Raw genomic sequence first — 22,129 nt, forward strand, 5'->3', positions numbered from 1 at the left:
CCTCGGGTTGTCATATTTTCTATCTGGGAGTCTGTTTGGGGCTTTCGTGATGTCACCATTCATCTTCCATTAAGGCTTTTTCGGTTTCTTCTGGGACAGTGTTTAGGCTATCTTCATTTCTTCTTATTTGCTGGTAGGGTTTTCTCAATGGATACCTTACTGTCCATGGTTTTCTAGGTATCGATATTTCAACAGGTGTTGTTCTCCTAATAGGCACTGGGCAGAGCCCTACTGCGGCTCTCTGCTGGTTTATTTGCTCGTCATACGTCACGTATTTTGGTGTGAACGTTCCTGGTACTTCAAAATGGGTGATGGGAGTGCAGGCTTTATTTGGGACCTCCTCTACATCCCCCTACCTAGCCCAAACTGTAAATGACCTTGTTTCACCCACCACCAAAATGCGCCCCAGCACCTGGGAAATACCTAACCCTTAGGCAACGCTTTGTCCACCTAGCTTTGGCTCGTGAACTACCTCCTCCTCAACCCCATCCTTTAATAACTTGCTTAAAAACCCCCACGAACATTTCCCCAACTTTTGAACCCCCCACCTTATCTGATATCTGAGGCTTACCTCCAGAAACCCCCACTTTAGCCGGCATACGGTCCTTCCGCCCAACCTCCTTGTCCCGCTCCTCGCCCTTTTCCTCTGTCCCCTGCCTGAAAACAATGCATAATCGGATTGTGTTTATATTTGCACATCGTCCTCGTGCAGCCTTCTTTATTGAAAGCCCAACACGCTGCATATTGCTGACCTCTACCTCCTCCTCCCGCCCCTTCAGTAGCAGGGCGACCAAGAAAGAGCCGGTAAGGCACGGGTAAGCCACTTGCCGTGTGTACCGTTGGAGCTGGCCTCGTCGGTGCTATCCACTGCAACCAGAGATCCATGTCAATCTCCCCCCAGACTGCCTGGCTGTTCTTTGCCAACCTTGCTCTGAACTCCTTGTCTTGTCATAGCACACCCACGCAAAACCCCCAAAACTCGTGAATGCCTTTCTAATCACGTCCATATACTTCAACAGTGCCACACACCTCTCTGGGAATTTCTTGCAATAGACACTTGCATAGATGATAAAAGCTAACGTCCAATTTTCAATCATCACCGGCACCTTTCAACGTGAGGCCAACTCGCTCTCCTCCTCCTTACAACCCTCCTTGGCTCTCACCTCCCTATGTAGCAGCTTAAACACGTCCACAAATTCCCCTGCCCATTTCTTATCCTTTGTTGATGTCATCAAATGTGCTCCCAATGGTTTTGTAATGCCCCTGTATGGCAACTTCTTCTCCTTTCCCTTACCCTCTGCATCCTTCTCCTTCAGAACCTGTACCTCGGGTGCCATGGGCCCAAACACCCTGTCTGTCTGCACCTCCACCGAAGAAACCTTCCTCTCCGCCCCCAAGGCCCCCAAGGCCTGCAAGCCAATCTCTCTCCTTGCCCCTTGTACCCCTACCCCTTCCCTTCTTGCCCCCAACCTTGTGTCCCCCTCTGCTATGCTGCTGACCATTCCCCTTCCCGCTCACCTCTTTCTGCCCTGCTGTCACCCATCTGCAGCCTGGCCTTCACTCCAACGCTCCTCATCTCCTTCTTAACTGGACTCCTGCTGCGGGGACAAAACATGTCAACAGCCTCACCCAACCAGTCTCCCCCCTGACCTCTTGCACCCCAGCCACCCCGCTCCTGGCTTTCCCCTTCCCACCTCAAACCCCTTCTCAACCTATCCCTCCTCCTTACACCACTCCACCCCTCATCCTCCCACTGCCCACATATTCTTCCACCCCTTCATCATCCCCCATGTAATAGCATGGCTGTTACGAGCACATGCTCGGGATGGACAGATCCTCCTCCTGTGAGCCCGGGGTGTCCGCCCCGCCAATCCTTTGGCATCTTCTCAGCAGGGCCGTAGAGACCCCTTCCTGGTCATCTCTTCTCGGGCGAGCAGTCCTCTCCTCCACCTTTCTGTCTTCCGAGCTAAGGGCCGTGCTACACCCTCTAGTCTGTTCTCGTAAATACTGCGTTCGGTCCATTCTTAAACCCTCTCCCGACTCAGCCTCTGGAACAGTGGGGACAGTACTATGCCCTCCACCCGAAATCCTCCTAGCCGGGGAGGCTGTTCCACGCCTCTCCCTTTCCTCACTAATCGAAGGGGACCGCACTCTCCTCCTCCCACCTGCACTCTTCTGCAGGTATTTTCCTCCCTTACCCCTCTGCCTTGTCGCCCCTTTGCACCCCAGTACTCCCCTCCTCCCCACCTACCTGCCCTGAACCTTTCTGCAACCTCCTATCGTTCACTTCTTCCATTGGGTCTTTATCCCCCAAACCCCTACCGCACCCCTCTCCTACCTCACCAACCCCTTTTGACGCTCTCCTTGGCATCTCCCTCCTACTCCTCCTGGCCCCGCTATCCCAATATTCCCTACTCCCAGCCGCAGGGCTGCAGGCCACCACTGCTGCAAGGACCCCATCCGCCGCCGCTCTCTGCTGTGGCCTCCCCCATCAACCTGTTTCTCCCTGTAACCTCCCCACCATCCCCTTAAGCTGCGCCTTAGTCGCCCTGCTAATTGCTAGGGCCTCCCTCAGTGCCTGGGCATCAATCAACCCATTCTTCTTTGCCCCTTGACCCACCATCCTGCTGCAGAAGCGCTGCTTCCACTTGTGCACCACCCAAAACCAGAATTACCAGATCACCACCGAGCCACTTACTCCCTAGAGCGCCACCTGCCAAGGGAAAGAAAAGCTTCTTAAATGAATCCCATCAATTCCCCTGTACTACACAGTAACCACCTAAATATGTTGACCCTAACTAAATATATTCACTCCACAGCTTGGAGTTAACAGCAACCGGCTGTCTCTCTATATTGTTTATTCTTTCTTCAAATTAAATGCATGACTTTCGATATTATTATTTTTTGTCTTTTTTTTTTTTAACCACAACGTGCGATGCCCAAGAAGCTCTCCCAGGCTCCCTAATAATTATTGGCACCCTAATTGGCCTGGGGCAAAGCAACACTTTTGCGCTACTACGGTACTAATGGCCTGGTCTTCGTGACCATGTGTCCCAAAAGAGATCCGCTGCTGACCGCAGGGGAGATGTAAAAAACACGTGGCCCCTTTAAGGGCTCTGCCCTGCCCTCTAGCAGCCCAATGAGAGAACCGTACCTAAGCTCTCATATGCTAGCCCTATACCCGACGCCCAACCTCCCTAACGCAGAAACCTCTCCCCTCTGCTGACAGTAACATTAGAGGCAACTGTTACACTCCTGCAACGGTGGCTGGGCGGCGACACCACTGCCAACTAACCCCGGAACCCTGAAGGCCTCCCCACACCCCTGTGGCCCCCAGAGATCACCAAGCCACCAGATAAAACCTTGCACCGACGGATGGCCACCCACGTGCAGCGAAGCGCAGCACCCCGCTACGACACGAATCCCAAGGTACGTGAGCGTACTTTATCTACAGTACCCCCTACTATAGACCAAAAACCCACAAAAAACAAGACAGTATACCCTGCCTACGTACCCGCCCACTGAGACCTAACTTCTATACCAGTTAAACCCTACCTCCGGCTAACACTCTAGGAGCTGGCCAAAGCAGGGAAGGCTCGAGAGCAGGAAACCTGGACAAACACTCGTCCTCGAACCTGGACAAACACTAGTCCTCAACCGTCGCCTGCACCCTGAACCTTCCCTGCCCCTCTTAAATATGTGTGACTGCGCGCTATGCGCAGCTGGCCTGTGCAGTGCCCGAAACAACTCTGGGGGGAAACGCTTTGCCTACTTCCCCCGGCCCCCCTTTTACTGGGTACTCTGCGACTGCTTCCTAAGGATAATGTTGAGGGCAGGATCGCCCGGTGTGTTTAAATGGGATGCAGTTTGTTGGTAGAGGTTGACTTGACTGGCTCTAAGTGGCCACGGGCCTGATTTACTGAAGCATTTTCAATGGGAATTTCACATTTAAAAACGTTTTTGTAAATCAGGCCCCAAGTGTCACGTCGTCAGATGCCATAATAACGGAGTAGCGTGAATAAACAATTAAAGTCTGCTAGAAGAAGGGTGTGTTAGAGATCTGTGTGGTAAATGGGAGGACATGTTTCAAAGTATTTGAAGCATGTGCTTAGAGGCCGTTTTGTGGCGGGACTGTGGATAACTCTTCATTAGATTGCTTTTTTGACTATAATGACAACTGCAGGGAAGGGGCCACATAGGGGCCGCGGTTGTTTGCCAGATCCATTTATTTGAGGCCGTGCTCTGGCTCCTCGGTAGTTAAATAGCTTCGGGCTGCTTCCATGGTAATAGGTCTCCTTGAGGGGAGCGCAGCCGGGTCTCAGCTGTGCACTGCCAGTCTGGGCCGACCCCGTGGGACCTGCTGTTGCCGAGAGCCTGCGGCTGACAAGAGACTCTCTCCTGAATGTGCGATGCGGCGAGCTGTTAGCAGTCCCAGGTACGAGAGGGATTCTCTCTCTGCACCGCAAGGGACAAGCACGCAGACCATTGCAGGACAGGCCCTATGCGAGGACCAGGAGACACGGGGCAGCCTTCGCACGATCTGCGCATGAGCGACCGACACACCTGACAAAAGGAGCGGCGCGCGCCCTGAGAATAAAGATCTGAGCGCAGAGAAGAGAGCCTCCGCGCGAGCCGAGCGGCCACGAGCTGCGTAGCACCGATCTGAGCGCGCGCTGCCGCTGCCGCCTCAGCAGCAGCAGCAGCGAGAGGAGGGCGGCTCTGGAGCACACGCGCGGCCGGCAGCGCTCAATGCCTGCTCGTTGAGCCGTCGGAGCGGCTCCTCTTGCCTCGGGATGCTGTGGGAGGAAGCCGAGGTGGCAGGGATGGAGAGCTCTAACACCCCAGTCGCAGCCCAGCCTGAGGAGCCCCGTGGACTTTGCACCTGCCCCGGGGCGATGGCGGTTAATGCTGACTGACGACTGTCAATCACCGGTCAGTAGCTGCACTGGAGCACCTGCTGCAATCGCCACACTGCGCCCGGACGCGCACAACGCCACTTCATCCGCGAATCTGCAAGCCTCCCGCATGCAACTTTCCTGCTGGTTTATTGGCTCAGTCTTTATTGGTTTAGTACGCTGGCTTCGTAAACTTCCCGTGGCGTCCCCCCCTGCCTACCCAGAGCCCTTGCTGGGACCTGCGCGTCACCGGTAATCGAGGCAGCCTTGCCTCTCACTCGTCGTGGGACAGTCACGTTCCGTGTTTGGCGCAGTCTCAAACCGTTGTTTGGCGGTCCTATCATGGAGGCGGGGCGGTGCTGCCTCTCATGCAGGGGTTATCACGTAACTTGGCGTGAAGGTGCTTCTCTATTCGTACTGTGGAATTCGCATTAACAAGGAGGGTGCAGTCACGTTCCACAGGCCGGGGCAAACGCACAAGGTGGGTTACACACGTGCACTTTTTGCACAGTTTACTTTTTGCTTGCTGTTCTTCTTGCACGCGTTGTTGTTTGCGCTCCTGGCTCCCTGTGTGTGCAGGTCGCTTAAACGTTTCAGGCGTGCCAGGAAACGACGGAGCACACTAATATCTGATACATGGATGCCCACTTATGTTTAATTGCATGACACTTCTGTTTACCTTAGTGGGTGCGTCAGGTGGTGGTATTATACCATAGTCTTGCCGGGTTATAAGCCCTCGTTGGGTGCAATTTATGAAATAATTGTGAACTGCTTCGCGACATGGGGAGAGGGGTGTAATCTTAGCCACTCTGCCCCCCTCCATCTACTGCCTGCGACTCCCGCTCCACGGTTCCACGTGGTGCGCTAGTTGCATGAGTTTCGGACAGGCTGTTGCTGCCCACGTGCGAGGGAATACTTCTGCAGCAGGGAGCCCCAGATGCGGCCAGCAAGCTATGCATGCCCGAATAAATGAGTCAGATTGGAACCGATAATTGCGTCATTGGGGCGGGCTAGGCAGTATGAGGAGAAATGCACCTGTGAGCGTAACACCAGGGGCTTCTGCCTTGAGCCCCTGTCTCCGGGGTTTCACTGGATCGCTGTCCGCTGGTCGGATATGTTGCCTCTCTCTGTAGCCCCCACGCCCCCCGAGTTCCCAGGAAGCTTTCAGCGCGTAGTTCGGCTAAGACCCTCTCTGGAATTGATCGGCTTCCGAATGAACTTGGCCTGCGCCCTGCGAGCGGCGCCGATACTGCAGCTGCGCACTGGCGTGAAGTCAATCAGTGTCCCGGCCCGTCCTCGGCAGATGTGCCCAGCTGTTCCCGCCCAGGAGCAGCGCGCGCTCTTTCCTTGTGTAAAGGAAACCTGTCCTGCCGGCATCGGTGATGCGCAGCGCAGCGCACATGCTCTACATAAACGCGACTTCAGAAATCAATAGTACATGTGAAGGACGAGTCACAAAATGAAGCCAGGGAGGGCAATGATGAGCCGCGTTGCTCGCTAAGAATCAGGGCGCCAGTGACTCCAACCTGTGGCATAGAGCCCTTCACTGCGCGCGCCAGCCCCGCACACGCAGAAGCCCGCACACAGCATCCGTCCTGAGGTAACGCTGCTTCGGTACAGAGGCCGTACTGGCGAGAGGACCGCGTGTTCACAGGCGGGGTCCACTGTACGGAATGGGGCTCTTAATCGGTATCAGATACACGTGGAAGCGTGAGGGGCGGCTAGGTAGCTGTCATAAGGCATGCGCACGTCTGCCCCCCCACCCCCCCAGGGTTTGTTTAATGGTCCGTGTGTTGTATTCACGCCGCGCAGTTACACAAGTATTGGGCATTGGGAAGACTCGTGCAATTTGCTGTATGTGGACGAATCATTCTCTGAATTTCAGTGTCAGGCGAGCACATCCTTTTAACCACGTGGTTATGAAAAAGAACTTGGAACGATGCCCATTGTTGTGGTAATTACTTGTTTGGGAACAAGGTTGGGCAGAAAGATGTTCTCACCATCGATTGCCATTCTTTCACCGCACTCTGAAAACGTGCTGTTATGTTCTGTGTGGAAATGTGTTTGGTTGTGCACACAGTGCACCCTAGTACCCCGTCAGGTGTGCGACTTTGACATCTTCCATGCTGCTGACTTTAACCGTCCAGCAGTTCCTGAGTTGTTCTTCTGCAGCGGCGGATGCTACAGGCGCCGGTGCTTAGTCGCTTCTAACTGTTATAAACACGAAGCGCAGCCTGAGTGCCCTGAGATCAGTGCGTCCCGGGGGCTCTGCACAGAGTCGGATTACACCCCCGCCCCCCTCCTCCCCTGGGCACATCTGCTAAAGAAGAACTCGTTTGCTGAAGTAGCATCTTCTGCAGGTCTGTGCATCGGTGTTGAAGGTTGATGCCAAGTCCCGACCAAAATTCAGCAGACTAAACCTATTTCGCCCCAAAGCAACCACGAAGTTCACCACAAAGGCTGATGCTTCCCTTTTTTTATTTGTTAGGGTGTTATAAACATTCACGGTCCCATTGTAGCGTGTGCTTTGTGGTTTGTTGCTCTAGATGCATGTGTGTGAATAGTATTCTGCAGCTTTTCAAGCAAACCATCGTGTTGCTTGTTTCGTGTCATGAGCTGTTTGTTAAGGTTTTACTGTCAAGTGATGTCTGATTGCAGTCTCCAAATAGTAGATCGTGAGCCACTAGTAGCTCACCTAAGGCTCCCCTTAGTACCTTACCTAGTCGCTCCTCCATCAGACTACAAAGTTAGCACTATGGCCCTGATTCATGTAATTATTTGCCCGATGCAAAGTGACGTTGCACTGCCTATACAAACCATGATTCATGGAACAGGGCAAAGTGTCTTTTTGCCGTGCAAAGTGAATTTGCACGGCAAAAAGACACTTTGCACTGTTTCATGAATCATGGCTTGTATAGGCAGTGCAAAGTCACTTTGCACCAGTGAAAAGCCACTTTGCACCATGTAAAATATTCCAAGAATCATGCCCCCAAGTGTATATTTTGGTGTCTGAAGTCCCTGGGCCTCTTACTCTACTCGCCCCTCTGTCTCCTCTTCCTGCAAAGCAAACAGGCTAAAGCTGTGTGCAAGACGATGGGAGGGGCTGCATCTTGGCTTGAAGGGCTCAGGGCAGTGTCCCAGAAAGGGGTTCCTTATCAAAAACAAAAGTAAATGGAACGTGTGTGTTGTAGCCATTGTCACCAAGTTGTGCACATGGCTGATTTGAAAGGTAAGGGGTGCATACATCTGCATTGCATGTGGAGCAAAGCTAGGGCTGTGATCAGTTCAGTTCCACTGTCTTTCTTTAGATCTATTTTGGTATTCATTCTGGTAATTGTAGGCTTTCAATCAGAATGGGGACAATTAAAGTACAGCTTTAATCCTTGCTTGGTGTGTGTGTTTCCAAGATGTTAGGTACATCTAGCAATACGTTTTGCTGTTTATTGTAAAACTGATTATTTTTTTTTATTTGAAAATACTGAGTTCTTGATTTTAAGGCAGTAGTACCCCAACGGTATTAAAGTCTATGATGTAATTTGCCCTGATATGGCAGAGCCCACCTCTGTGTGTCCTAATACAGGAAGTCAAGTGCTAACAGCAATTTTAAATGTAAGCGAATGTGGAAAAATACTAGCTGCACTGCATTCTAGTGCTTGTCCACTTACATTTATAAAACTAAACAATGTAAAATGACTGTATGAATAAAGTAATTGGGTGAGAAAAGTGAGCAGTGGGTTGTTTGTATGTATATATTTTGAAATGTATAGGATTTGTATAGCTAAAATCTAGTTACTAAGTAACAGAGCACTGTACAAAACAGGGGGCGGACACACACACATAGAATATTGAGGAGAGCCATGGGATGGGAAAACAATTAATAGGGTTGAGATCTATGGGGAACCTGTACGCATATGTTAAAATTCTGGCAAGGGATTTTCAGCCTTTCAATACTGGGTTGAATGATGCAATTTATGAAGTCTGTGCAGAAAATTGCGCAAAACACCTTACAATTTGCAAGTAATTCTCTAACACATGAATATTTCCGATATATGGCACCAACAGTAAGCAGGATATACCGGCACTGCCACTGCAAAACACATGTTGATGCCACTGCAAGCAACATGTCATTGTTATGTTAATCCATGTTTGTGATGCTAGAGCCCTAAATATGACTGAGAGCTGTATGCGCAAGCCAGGCATGGCCCATTGCTCATGCACAAGAAGGACCTGTATGATTTCAGCAGTGAGAGGCAGCAATCCTGTGAGCTGCCTCTGTGAGGCTGCCTTCGTCATAAACGGCAGATAGGTGGCAGGTCTCCATCGGCGCCAACAACCTCAGAAGATCATTTCCTGTCAGCTCAGCCAAGACCTAGAACTCACTCCCTCGAAATCTAAGGCAGGAAGAAAACTGGGGGATGTTTTGACGGTCCCTGAAAAACTTTCTTTGTTTTTATTTACTTTGTAACAGTATTTTCAGGCCCGGTCCCTGTTCTGTCGATTCTTTTTTTGTATGTAAGCTTGTGTAACTGTGCGCCCCAATGCCTGTGGGCTTTTGGTGCCATACAAATAAACAAATACATAAATAGTTTATGATGAAGTCACCCTCGCTACAGCTACACACTCTTTGCTCAAAATGTTAATATAATGATTCATATATTGTCTGGCTGGGTTGTTATATGATTTGTGCAGGTTTTAAGTCACTGCTATAAAACTGAAGGTTATTTTAGCCCTGTTATTTATCCTTTTGATTAGTCATATAACTTGATCAAATGGTTTCCACATGTTCATTTTTTCAATCTTGCCAATTATCTTGACATTAAAACGTTTAAGAATAGTTAACAAAGTAGTCTTTGTTTTACTTTTCCATGGCTGAATTCTGTGACCTGGCATGTGAGCATTTTATATGAATTGGGGATATTTTAAATTGACAGAGGATTTTATCTGTTGAAAAAAACAGAATATGATATATGCTGAATTTTGTCAAACAGTATACCACATTGATTAAAATACTCCAGATTGTTTCTGCACATTCAGCCCTCCCAAATAAAAACAAACCTTTTTTAAATCCTGTGTGAAGATGCAGATGCACCATCCAGAAAAAGCTAAACGATGTGCCATTCCCGTTTATAGTGGAAACACGTTTTTTTTTCTTTAGAACATGTTCATCTTTAATATATATGGTGCCCAGGTTACAGTGGGAAAGAAGAATAACGTTTAGAATCATTTGGTATTAATACACACAAATGATGAAACTAATGTTAGCAAAGGAAGCTGTCTGTGATCCTAAAAAGTAGGTAATCTAAATATTGCAATGCAAATACGGTGACAGAGGCTTCCTTCAAAGTTACTAATTATTTGATGAAAAACAATGTACTTTTACAGATGGTGCAATTGTGAAAGGGCAAAGTCACTTCCGTGTCTGGGTCTGCTGTAAGATATTTTGTCCTTTCTGCACTACCAGCCAATGTGATTGCCCATCTGCCCTTTTTAGACATGAAGTTCCTGAAATCAGAACATTGATCCCATCTGACAGCATGTTTCAAGCTGAACACCACATAACTGAACACTGGTGGATAGGATGCAGTGTCATTCAATGTCTTGATTGGTTTATTGAATGTCTTGATTGGTTTCCTAAATTCTGATATGATTGACACTGTTTGAGACAGTGACTAATACAAAACAATGAAATAAAGATGTTTTTGAAGTTCTTAATATCATAGTAAGTGCTTATGTGATTCCTTTGCTATATAAAGAACAAATAATCCACCCAAAAGAATCTTGGTACACATTCTCATACTCATGGACATCACCACTCCAGCAGCTCTTGTCAGTAGCTCACACCTTTCAGCCATTAAGTACAGTAGCTCTTGCTAATGTAAAGATTGGGGACCGCTATCACTGCATGGAAACTATTGTGATGCAATGCTTAAGTCTTTGTCTGCTACGTCATGGACATAGTGTTTATATTACCTTTGAATTGCTAGTTGTTCAGGTATTCTTAGGATATGGTCATTTCCATATTGTGATTGTATCTGGGCCTTTATCTGTGGGATCTGCGGGCCTCACTTACTTTTTGGCTCCGGTTTCATTAGTTATTAATTGATGAGCGCAAAAGTGGTATTGGGCGATCATGTGCCTTTATATTGAGAGCTAAGCTTCTTATGGCAAGAATTTCTATGGACAACAATTTTAAGCAAAGTCATTTCTAACTGACTGAGGGGAGCGACGGCTTGTGATGAAGGATTTCATGGACCAAAGTGACTCTTTAGCGCAGATGGGGTGTTGGCCATTTCACACATTTGTGCCCACAAGGACAGGCACAAGTCGTTGAACTTTGAAAATAGTCATGTATGACAAACCATGTAAAAGCAAAAGAATGTTGGTTATCTTTTTTTACGCTATCCAAATCTAGACTCAATATTGTAATTTACATCGATTCCTTTGTACTTGTTGTCTTTCACTCCAACGACAAGAACAGTTACATCACATCAACCCTTCTAGATATTTAGGGCTCTGTCACAAGTGGGGCGGTATCCCGGCAATAATTGCTCTGGGATACCGCCCAATGATATTTGCGAAACTGCAACTCAATCGGCGCACTTTACGCTGGATCTCAATTTGCGGTGGGGAGGTAAATTCCCAACCCCATGAGGGGTTTCTTTGTGCTAATCGTGCCGGCGCAATTAGCTCTGCGCTAATAGCACCAAAAATGGATGGAAAGGCGAGATTTTTCCTCCAGCAAAAACCTTGAGGTAAAGCTCTCGCTTGTCACCCAACTCGAGATTAGGCAGAATGGTAAATGCGGCGGTAATAGCTTTATCGCCTCATTTCACCTCTCTTCCCAACTCGTGATGACCCCCTTAGCACGCATTGTGCTCACTCACATGTCACTGATAGAGAGTTACTTCATCACAACTTTACCAGATAAGAACTTGGGCAAACTAGTATGACTGCTCTGTTCAGGCATCACAGGTCCTGATATGTGGTGGCAATAACAAACAATATGATTAGCATACGCCAGCTAATCTCCCCACAGCACTACAGTGTAGATGGAGAACACACCAAAACAATGACATACAGCTTTCATGTCATCATGATCTTCATTGAAGGAATACACATTTATGGTCCTTCGACCATCAGCTTTCATTTATACTGAAGCTTAACAGGGCACGGGCCCATTTCCTTCCGACAAACTGCTCTGGCCAAAAGTGATACCCATAAAGTTTGTCTTTATCAGAAACATCTGGGGATAGATTTTATTTTTAGAACATCCTTGCGGGAAGAGTAACATTTCCATTCCACTTGCATCTCAAATTTTATACATGTAAGCAGTCATATTTATAAATGATGAAAATAATAATAGATAAGTAGGTCCAGTCACGTGAAGGAGAGCTATTAAGTAGGAACACATTGGTCACTACAGTAAAAAAAAACAGATTAACTTTTAGAACATTGCCTACAGACCCTTAGACAATAAAAAGTTTAAACCCTAAAATTGCCTACTGCCTACACATTTCGGACATATTTCTAAGAAAGGGGAGTATGTACACTTATAATAAGTAAGATATGCCCAGAGTGGACTTGTGTTGTGGTATAAGATCATTTGTTATTGTTCAAAATGCTCGTATGTTATTAAGCTGTGGTGCAGTTTACATGTATGAGGAACTGTATATAGTTGAGGATGTTCTGTGTTCTAGCTTAGAATATGGGATGGGAATGTTATGAGGCAACCAGGAAGTCATGGAGAAGAGGAAGTGAGCACGATGAGGGAGCAGCTGGGGGCTTATTTACCCGCAACAGCTAAAGGAAAAATAAAGTATTTCTTATCTGGACATTTTTGCATATGGTCTGCTATGTAACAGTGGCAACGAGCTGGATAGTCCCTGGGTCCTGTTGCACCTCCTGCAACTGCTGTGGTACGTGTTCTTCGACCCCAGCCAGAAAGGCACACTGATTCAGTCTGTATTTTTGGCAGTGTTTTGGTTGCACTTCACAGACTCTTGCTGTTGACACACCATTGCACCATAGTGATTGGTGAGATAATAGACCCACGGTCGAACTGAGAGCGAAAAGACAGTGACCTATGTGTCGCCTGTGACCTATGCCATTGCCGCCTGTTGGAGTTGTCCCCTCTTGTCTGAGGAGAGGAGAGGATTTGGTAAGGTTTTGCCACAGGCTCCGATTTGGCCTCGAGCAGTGGCAGGCTTCTGCTGCTTACAACCACGTGCAATTGATCGCGCTGAGGACGGAGGTGGCATGCTAAAGAAAAGGACCTTTGGATGTCGTGCAATGTGTGGGTACGTATTGTGGTTCCCATGGCAACATGTCTGTTTCCCTCCTCATGGGAAATTAGTCCAAGTGTTACCGTGCCGATCTGAAAATACTCCTTTTGTCAGTATCCACACCACACCGGACTCATTTGAGACAGAAGTGCTGCCATATATGACAATGGAGCAGAGTGGAGATAGAGATAAAAAGGGTACTAATTTACTTTTAATCCTTTGGTGAAATCAGGTGGTGCATTGGCGGTGCTAGTGTATTCACCATTTGTTACTTGTGTACAACATAACTAGTAAAAGTGTGCTAGTTGCACTCGCCTGCTGCTGGGTACACGGGCATCTTGGGACTTGAAAGTATAAAACCACAAGGAGTGTGGTCTAACAACTGGGGAAGGTAATGGTTAGTGTGTGGCCCCCATTTCTACCATACCTGGGAGTACCTACTGTCAAGTGGGAAACGTGGAAGGAGGACTTCCAGGACTATATGCTGGCAATACATGGGACATTATACAGCTTGGCTCGCCAATATGCTCTCCTCATGCAGTTTCTTGGGTTTGAGGAAAGAAGGATCCTGAAAAGCCTTCCAGAATTGGCACATAGAGGGGATGGCTCCATGGATGAGCACATCGCTGCAGGGGAGGCCCTACATTCGTATGAAACGATATTAAGGACATTGGATATCCACTTTTGAAAAAAAACAAGCATTACATTGCAAAGATATTATTTTGGGATACGTGAACAAGGGTAAGGAGAATTGATTGAGCAATTCATAACAGACCTCAGAGAACTTGCAAATAAGTGCAACTTTGGGCTGTCACATGACGAGCGACTTTGAGATCAGTTTATGCTTACAGTAAGGGAGAAAGGAACAAGGGTAGAGATTTTGACCAAGGAGACCCCTCTTTGGCAGAAGTACAGGAAATTGCAAAGAAGATGGAACACATGATGGCATACGCGAAGGAACTGGACAAGAGGGATATGCAATTGGAAGGTCGTGCATGTGCAGCTGTGATGGGTTAGGCTGAACAAAGAAAGGTCGCCCTGAAAAAACAAACCGCCTTTAAAGGAGCACCAAGAAGGTTGCAGGTGACCTCTCCATAATTCATGGGGTTTTGCCTCAGAACATGGTACAGAGTTCTAACACCTCTTAAAATGTGCACAGAAAAATCACAAGAATGATGATATTATTTATATAATTTTTACAAGTCTGCACTATGAATTATCCATCTTTTTAAAATTATGCTCTGGCCCCAAAGGGGTGTGGTTTTCCAAAGCACATGGTGGAATTTGTAGTTTATCCACTTCCCCCAAGCTCAGCTTGCTCACAGAGGCACTTCTTCTCCAAAGAGGAAGCTATTTTACGACCTCCCCCAATATAACATTTGCCTGAGCCCAAGACAGTGCTTTGTTCAGTTTCCCCGCAGTCCCCAGGTGCTCCTCCCCTAATCCAATCAGAGAGTTGACATCTCCCTTTGGCAGGGGCAGCAGAATGCAACCAGGCCTGGGAACACAGCTGCTGATCTAGTTTCAACTCCTGTCGGGGGTAGTTGTCAAGCAGAATTCAATCTGTTCAAGCCAGGCTTCAGCCAAATGTCACTTTTGTTCCCAGTTTTTCTTCATTCAAAACAAACTTACAATTTTTACACATGCAGCTAGAACGCTGATTCTAAGTTCAAAACTGACATTTAACAGTTGCAAACTATGTGACACTCAACAGTAGGTCACTCATTTATTTTAAACATTTCGATTTTAGTGGCTTTAAGTCCAATTTCACTTCAGCTGCTGACATCCACAGCTTAGCCAGTTTCATTATGAACATTATTTTGGGCTCTTTCTCTTTCCAGATTTTGTATGCACACAAGTCTACCTTCTGCCAAATGTCTGCTGGTGTTCATTGAGATCTTTGAATATCTTGCAATGTTTAAAATAGGCATTTTTAGCTTGCATTTCAGAGACACAAAGGGGATTTCAAAGCGCTTTTTGAGCCACCGGCACTGCTGTTTTTCCTTTGGCACACATTTCACTCATGGGGCTCCTGGCCCCTCACGCTCGCACTGGTGGGTGGCAGGTCAGGGGAACATTTTGGTGTGCGCCAAACTGCTCGGTTCTCCAGGATTCTGGCGCAAATGTGGGCTTTTCCGCCCTCTTGGATTTTCTAAGCCCACAGCACCAAGTGTTGCAGCATAATAGTCCAAACGTGGGTCAGGACACCCAACACTCTCCCCTGTCTTCACCCCAATTGTACTGTTAAAAACTTGCAGAATCGCTGTCAGGCTTATTTGCTATATCCCACACTGTTAAATGTATTTTATGTACTTATTCTGCCTGTGCAGACTATTATGGTCTTAGAGTTTCAAGGGATCTGAGCAACTGTTTTTTTTTCCCCTTGTACTCTCCAAATCTCCTTGAGCGCTTTGAAACACTTGCCTGTGTAGTGGGGCTATATAAATAAACAAAACAACAAGTGAGGCTGCACCCCAACCCCAGGGATCTCACCACATTTGTGACACAAGAGGGAACATTCAGATTTAGGAGGATGTCATTTGGATTGGTATCAGTGACTGCATTCTTTCAAAGAGTGATGCACAATTTGTTAAAAATTATAAAGGGAGTTTCATATTTCCAAGATATATTTCCAAGATGAAACATTGCTCACGGTGAAGGACCTGAAGGAAAATGATCAGAGATTAGACACTGTGTTCAGAATATTATTCTATGCAGGGCTCACACTTGAGAAAGGGAAATTAATATGTTCCATTGATTACCTGGAGAATAAGCTCAGTGACAAAGGTCTAGAACCAAGAAGTGAATTGGTGAAGGCTATTAAGGAAGTAGAAGCTCATAAGAATAAACAGCAGGTTGTGTAATTCCTAGGCCTCGTTTATTATGCTAAGTTCATTGTACATTTTGCAGATAGATGCATCACAATAAGAGATTTGTGCAAGAAAGGGAGTGCTTTTGTGTGGTGTGATAAATGCCAGGAGAGGTTTCAAGATTCAAAGGAGGCAATTGCCTATGCCTGGGCCTTAGCCAACTTTGATACTAGGTGCAAAACTATTGTCATGACTGACACCAGATATACTGGTCTTGGGACTGTTCTTATGCAAAGACAGTCTGGTGTGGCTAGAGTTGTGGCGTTTACATTACAAGTTTTGAGAGGGGCAGAAAAAAGATACTCTGTCATAGAAAAAGAGGCACTTAGTGTGGTATGGTCAATCAAGAAGTTCAGGGCTTTCCTCTGGGGAAGGGAGGTCATTGTTTGCTCTGATAAACCTTTATTTGGGATATTCATGAGCAAATGGCTCGATGGAGTTTCTTGTAGGATTGTAAAATGGGTCACATCCTTACAAGGCCATGAGTTTGTAATTGAACATGTGTCGGGTAAGGATAACACGGTAGCAGACTATTTGTCTAAGGAAGGTCTAAGTGTTGACAAGATGAGTCTTGGGGAGGGTGATATGGAAGATGTGGATCAAGTATTTATGGTATGTGCTGGAACGTTTAGTAACCAAGAGTGGGCTGAAGCTTCTAGGGAGGATACTGCATTGAACTGCACTATAGAGTATTTTCGAAACAAATTGAAATGGATGGACAGATAGAAATGGTTTGGGATAATTTCACAGAGTAAAAGATGAGTTGAGCCTGGAAAGTCATTGGTTGTGCAAGGCGGGACGTGTTGTTCCCCCTCTGGGGATAAGGCCTAAAATACTCAAGGCAGGGCACGAGGGACAAATACGAATGACCAAAACCAATGGGAGGTTAAGAGTTGAGTATTTGTGGCCAGGATTGGATGTGCAGGTAGAACAATTTATCAAATCCTGCAATATGTGTGGTGAAACAGATGACATTATGGAACTATGTTCAACCTCTCAGGCCCTTAGAACTGCCAAATCGTCCCTGAGAATTCGTTACCTTGGATATGTTGGGACAGGTTATGGAGAAGAGGGGTAGATGAAAGCACTTAATTTTTCTTATGGAGCTATACTCGAAATGGGTTTAAATTGAGATAGTGATGGAGGCAGATACTAAAGCAGTGATTGCTTTTCTGGATGGAGTATTCCAAAGGGAGGGATATCCATGGACAGTGCTAACAGACAATGGGGTGCACCTTGCCTATAGGATGATGGGGTAGGTCTTAGAGTATTGTGGTGGGGCACCACAAAATGTCTTTATATCACCCAGTAACCCATGATGCTGTGGAACAATTTAATTGCACTCTAATGCAAGGGATTAAAATGACATTGGGAGGTGAAAGAAATTAAGTGTTGGTAAAAAGGTGTTATTAAGGATCTTAAAGATGCGGCACACTTCAGACCAGGACTCTATCTACTAGCCAGGGATGCGGCGCACAATAAAATGCTTTATTACATTCAGATTCTGTTTTTGAGAAGGCAGCCAACACGTCTCACACCCCCCTTAACGTACAGCCCGCGTCGCAATGGACCATGAAGCGGGCTGGTGTGTAATAATGAAATATTTATTTTTAATAAAAATCAAACGCATTCAATGTAGGGCAGCAATCACCAGTGTGGTGATAGTTACACAGTAAAATGATAGGATAAACTTAGTTTAACCTTCTAACATCAGATACACAATGCACAAATGAATGAAAGCCAAATTAATTTTCGGGTAGTATTTTCAAATAGTACCACAGTTCGGCATTCCCCCTGCAACACTCCCTTAAACCACTTTTCACCACGTTTTGTGTGGGTGGAGAGGCAAGGAGTCAGGTATACTAGGCAAAAATCAGAATGAAAATCCGACCCAGCACACCTGAATAAGAGGCCAACATCGAATTGAGCTCCCTTGAAAAATGAGCAAAATGGCATTCGGAATAACTGAATAGTGATTTTACATGTGCGGTTGAACGGATAAGGCAAGAATGTGTTTGGCTGTATCGAAGAAGCAAGAAAACTCACAAGCTACAAGGCAAGGTACTAAACAACGGGCATACAGTTTAGAATATAGACTTTGGGAGGAAAAACAATGCAGCAGGAATCACTTGTGGTAAAATTGTAGTAGCTTAGTTTTCACAGGTTTAAAAATAGCAAACAACTTAGGAATTGGGATAAACAAACAAAATCAGAAGTCAGTTTTAATGCTAAGATACAAAGGCACATAACTGGTATGATACTAAAGTGGAAGGATGACTCGGGATGGGTGACAGTATGGGATTCTTTAAAGAAAGGGAAAAATTAGATTTTTACACGGGAAACACTTTCACAGGCAACTTGGTTTTCTTAAAATGGATTTATTCTGCTGCTACTATATTTTAGTGGCTAGGTATTTAAAGAAAGACACGGTATGCGAAGAGGTTACTTGCAAGGTGAACCTATCCATGCCGTGTTCATCTCTATGGGAAATTATTAATTTATTCAAAATAGTACTAAGGACTTACACAAGGACTGAAATAACTAGAAAGAATTGCACTAACACATGAAGATCAACTCAGATTCTTCTAAGGACAGGATACATAGAGGATCCTAACAATTTAAGAAGTTACTAGGATACTTATAATATTTCTTATAGGGTTTGACAAATGGCGAGGTAACAGAGCAAAGGATGCAGCTTATTGATATTGGGGAGGGGTGATACATACAAGAAGCACTCAAATTGGGTAGTTTGGACAGCTAACCGGGTCTCTGGACAGCAGGACAAGGTTCTGGTTGCTGTGCAGTGGCGGGGCCCTCCTCTCAGGACACAGTGAGGCAACCAGGGTCTGGTCACAGTGGACAGCAAGGTGCTTCAGCTGGGCAAGGTCTGGTCACTGGATTTTCCCTCTGGGTCATCAACCTTTCCCCCATTCTCCCTGAATCATTGGTATTTTTGTAGGGTTTTATTCTGGATCAGTGATCCTGCCTGGATAGGAGGTTCTGGATCAGCTACCCCTGGCCTGGCACTGGAGTCTTGCAGGGTGAATGTGGAATGTCTAGATCTCTGAATGTTGAATTGTGAATGAGTGATTCTTGAATATCTGACTCTTGAACCCCTGACTCTCCCTAGGTTTCCTCCTTTTATAAATCGGATGACATCAGAGGATTTTTACTAGTTGGGCAGAACTAAGCTGGACATACCTCTAAGATTGGATAGGTCCGGCTGAGGAAGTGGCCACCTCCCTGTAAGCAGATTTGACCCAGGGAAGTGTTTTAGGGTGGGTGTTTTTATGAGGTGCTTTGTTTAACCAGTTACTTTTGCCAAAATCAGTTGTAAAACAAAATGCTTATGTTTACAATTGTTAGCCTTCTGAAAATCAGATGGGCAGACCCCATATTTTACAAGGAATATGCTGTTCCAACTCCTAAATTTGTGCGATGCTCTTTTGTCCTTCTGGCAATCTTTCACCATTTCTATGGACAACATTTCACCTAAAATTCTACAAATGGATACACATGAACCTAACAATTTCCCATCAAGTTTCATAACTGTACCATCTACATTTTGTTCAGTAATGCCTCTCTAATGCCATTCGTGCCCACCACATGTCAGGAAGGCCCTCACATCTTATCTTGCTGCTACCAAAATCACATTTAACCTATCATAATTTCACATGACTGCTTATTCATATAACTGAAATAAATGTTTTAATGCAAAAAGAATGTTGATTCACATGGGCTGGCTCTGTTCCCAAAAGTGGACAGTCTTTCCAACCCCCCAGCCAGATGTCTTGCTCTGGTCAGCTTTGCCCGGAGATTGCTGTAACTCCCCTTTGATCCTAGGCAGTTGAAGCTGAGGAGAGGTGTCAAAGGAATTCACACTTCAGTGACAGGGCTGTCCATTGTCCCATGCTACAGCAATGCTGGTTAGTCTGAAAAAGTCGCCACTTCCCACACCTCTGGGCCTTTCATGTTGTAAAGGGACTTCCTTTCCCAAGGGGCTGGATATCTTTGAAGTGCCTGCCCAGGCAACTGGTTCTGCTGCTTTCAAACATTTTATTTTCTTTCTTTCACAAAAGCCAGTCTTTTTGTAAATAAATGTATTATGCATTTAAACCAAACATCAGCCCCACACACATAATGCTGTGTGTGTGAATATTGGGACGATTTCACATTTTAGCTTTTTTTCAAAGAGCTTTTACAAAAGCAGGTTTTTACATGTGTGTCTATTTCAGTTCATTTTGAGATTCCCAATGCTGTAGCACACATTTCCTTTGGCACTAGTGATTCTGAAAGCTTTTTATAGCTCTGATCAGTTTCTGTACACACAGATGTGCTTGGCAAATGGGTTCTTTGAAACTGACACATAGCAAGTGAGAGAGAGAGCTTCTTTTGAAGCATTTCGCATGAGTTAATTTGTTTCCAAAAGTAAATGCCAGCCGTGTTTCAGTAGAAATCCGAATTCCTGGCCTTTCAAGTGGTTTCCCAGCACATCAGCTGCTCTGTGATTGCTTTTGCATCATCCCTTGCTACTCAGCAGAAATGAAACATGCCAGGAGGGGTTTCCTTGAAGGGCACAATCTTTTTAGAAATGAATCAAGAGCACATTTCAACACCCTTTTGGGAGTCATGTGGGCAGTTTTAGTATCTCAACAGGACAGAACAGAAAAAGGTGATGCCATTCTGATCACAGGTCATTTTCAGCTTGATTTTAGATAGCAGAAGCAAATGCCGCCATTCTTTGTGGTGGCAGTGTTGAAAGCTTGCCACTCCTCCACCAGGCAAAGAAAGCGTAACTGCTTTTGGGTGAAATGGGAAATGTGGTTTCTGATGTAGGGAGTTTCTGTGGGGACTGGCAAATGTACCTCACAGTGTGTGCATACATGCAGGCCTAACATGCCACCACAGATCTGATACCATTTGAGGAGAAGGAAAGCACACATCGCAGTGTGTTCACCATGGTTGGGAAAGCTTGGCTTTATAGATTTGGATCAAGAGAAATTAAAGGAGGTGGTTGGACATATGCCAAATCACACAATACCTATAAATAAAAATAAGTCTCCGCACATGAAAGAAGGTTTGATGGAATATTAAGGGTAAGGATGTGCAAGGCTTCAGAAGGAGACAGTGTTTTATGTAAAGAAGCCAAGGTTAGTTCTTAAGGGACAAAGCATATGCTGGGGGCCACAGTGGATGAAGAAGGTGTTGAGTGATGCAATTGTGGTAGAGGATGGTAGGACCTGGAATAGAGGAAGAGTTGCAACAAGAGTGGAGTGATAGTGAGAATGCCAACTGCTAAGGCCGAGAAGACACTTTCTTGTAAAAGCGGGAGGTGTGTTGTGTTATAAGGAAATGTGTTATTGCTCAAAATGCTTGTATGTTATTCATCTGTGGTTCTGTTTGCCTGAATCAGGATCTGTATATAGTTGAGGATGTTCTATGTTGTAGCTTCGAATTTGGGGAAGTGAATGTTATGAGAGAACCAGGGAGTCGGCTGGAGAAGAGGGAGTGAGCTGGGGCTTATTTACCCACAAGATCTAAAGGGAAAATGAAGTATTTCTTGCCTAGATGGCTTTGTGTATGGTCTGCTATGTAACAGTCTTTAAGTCTGTTGTGCTTTCTTTTTAATTCTATTTGTTTAATTCTGATCCCTGTTGAAAACTTATGCAGTACAGAATATGTTTTACATAAAGAGGATTTGTGAAAATACAAAACATTTTCAGAAATACAAATGTGAATGTTGGTTAAAAGGTTTGGTGGTTGGTAACAATCTCTGATTTGCATGTTCCCAGGTGATCTTTCTATTTACTTGAAGCTAGAATGTATTCCTTGTGTGTGTTTATTTTGGCCTATTTTCGGTATAAAGAATAGATCTAGATGTGAAGGTGATAAAACACTTAACAAGTGCTGAAACAACAAAAAAAGTAACACAGCAAAGGTTACAAACTGGCTTTTCAAGAGAACGATTGCACGATTTCTGGAAAATTATATATGAGCAGGTTTTTGAAATTTCCAGAAAGATAGTTAGTGCTTCGAGGTGGAGTTAGAAAAATCTCACTCCTTACTCCTGGATTCATTGATC

At 45.7% G+C, this 22,129-nt stretch overlaps 1 protein-coding gene across 1 annotated transcript in view; it reads left to right on the forward strand.

The window, feature by feature from the left end:
- Positions 1–4,426: 4,426 nt before the first annotated feature.
- CHST8 (carbohydrate sulfotransferase 8) overlaps positions 4,427–22,129 on the forward strand; it is a 1,469,505-nt gene continuing 1,451,802 nt past the window's right edge. The window contains exon 1 of the mRNA XM_069639324.1: positions 4,427–5,376. The gene's annotated coding sequence lies outside the window, so the exon portion shown is untranslated. The remainder of the gene's footprint in view (positions 5,377–22,129) is intronic.

The sequence above is a fragment of the Ambystoma mexicanum genome, chromosome 1q (genome assembly GCF_040938575.1).
Source record: "Ambystoma mexicanum isolate Mex_15411 chromosome 1q, UKY_AmexF1_1, whole genome shotgun sequence".
In the NCBI taxonomy this organism is placed as follows: Eukaryota; Metazoa; Chordata; class Amphibia; order Caudata; family Ambystomatidae; genus Ambystoma; species Ambystoma mexicanum.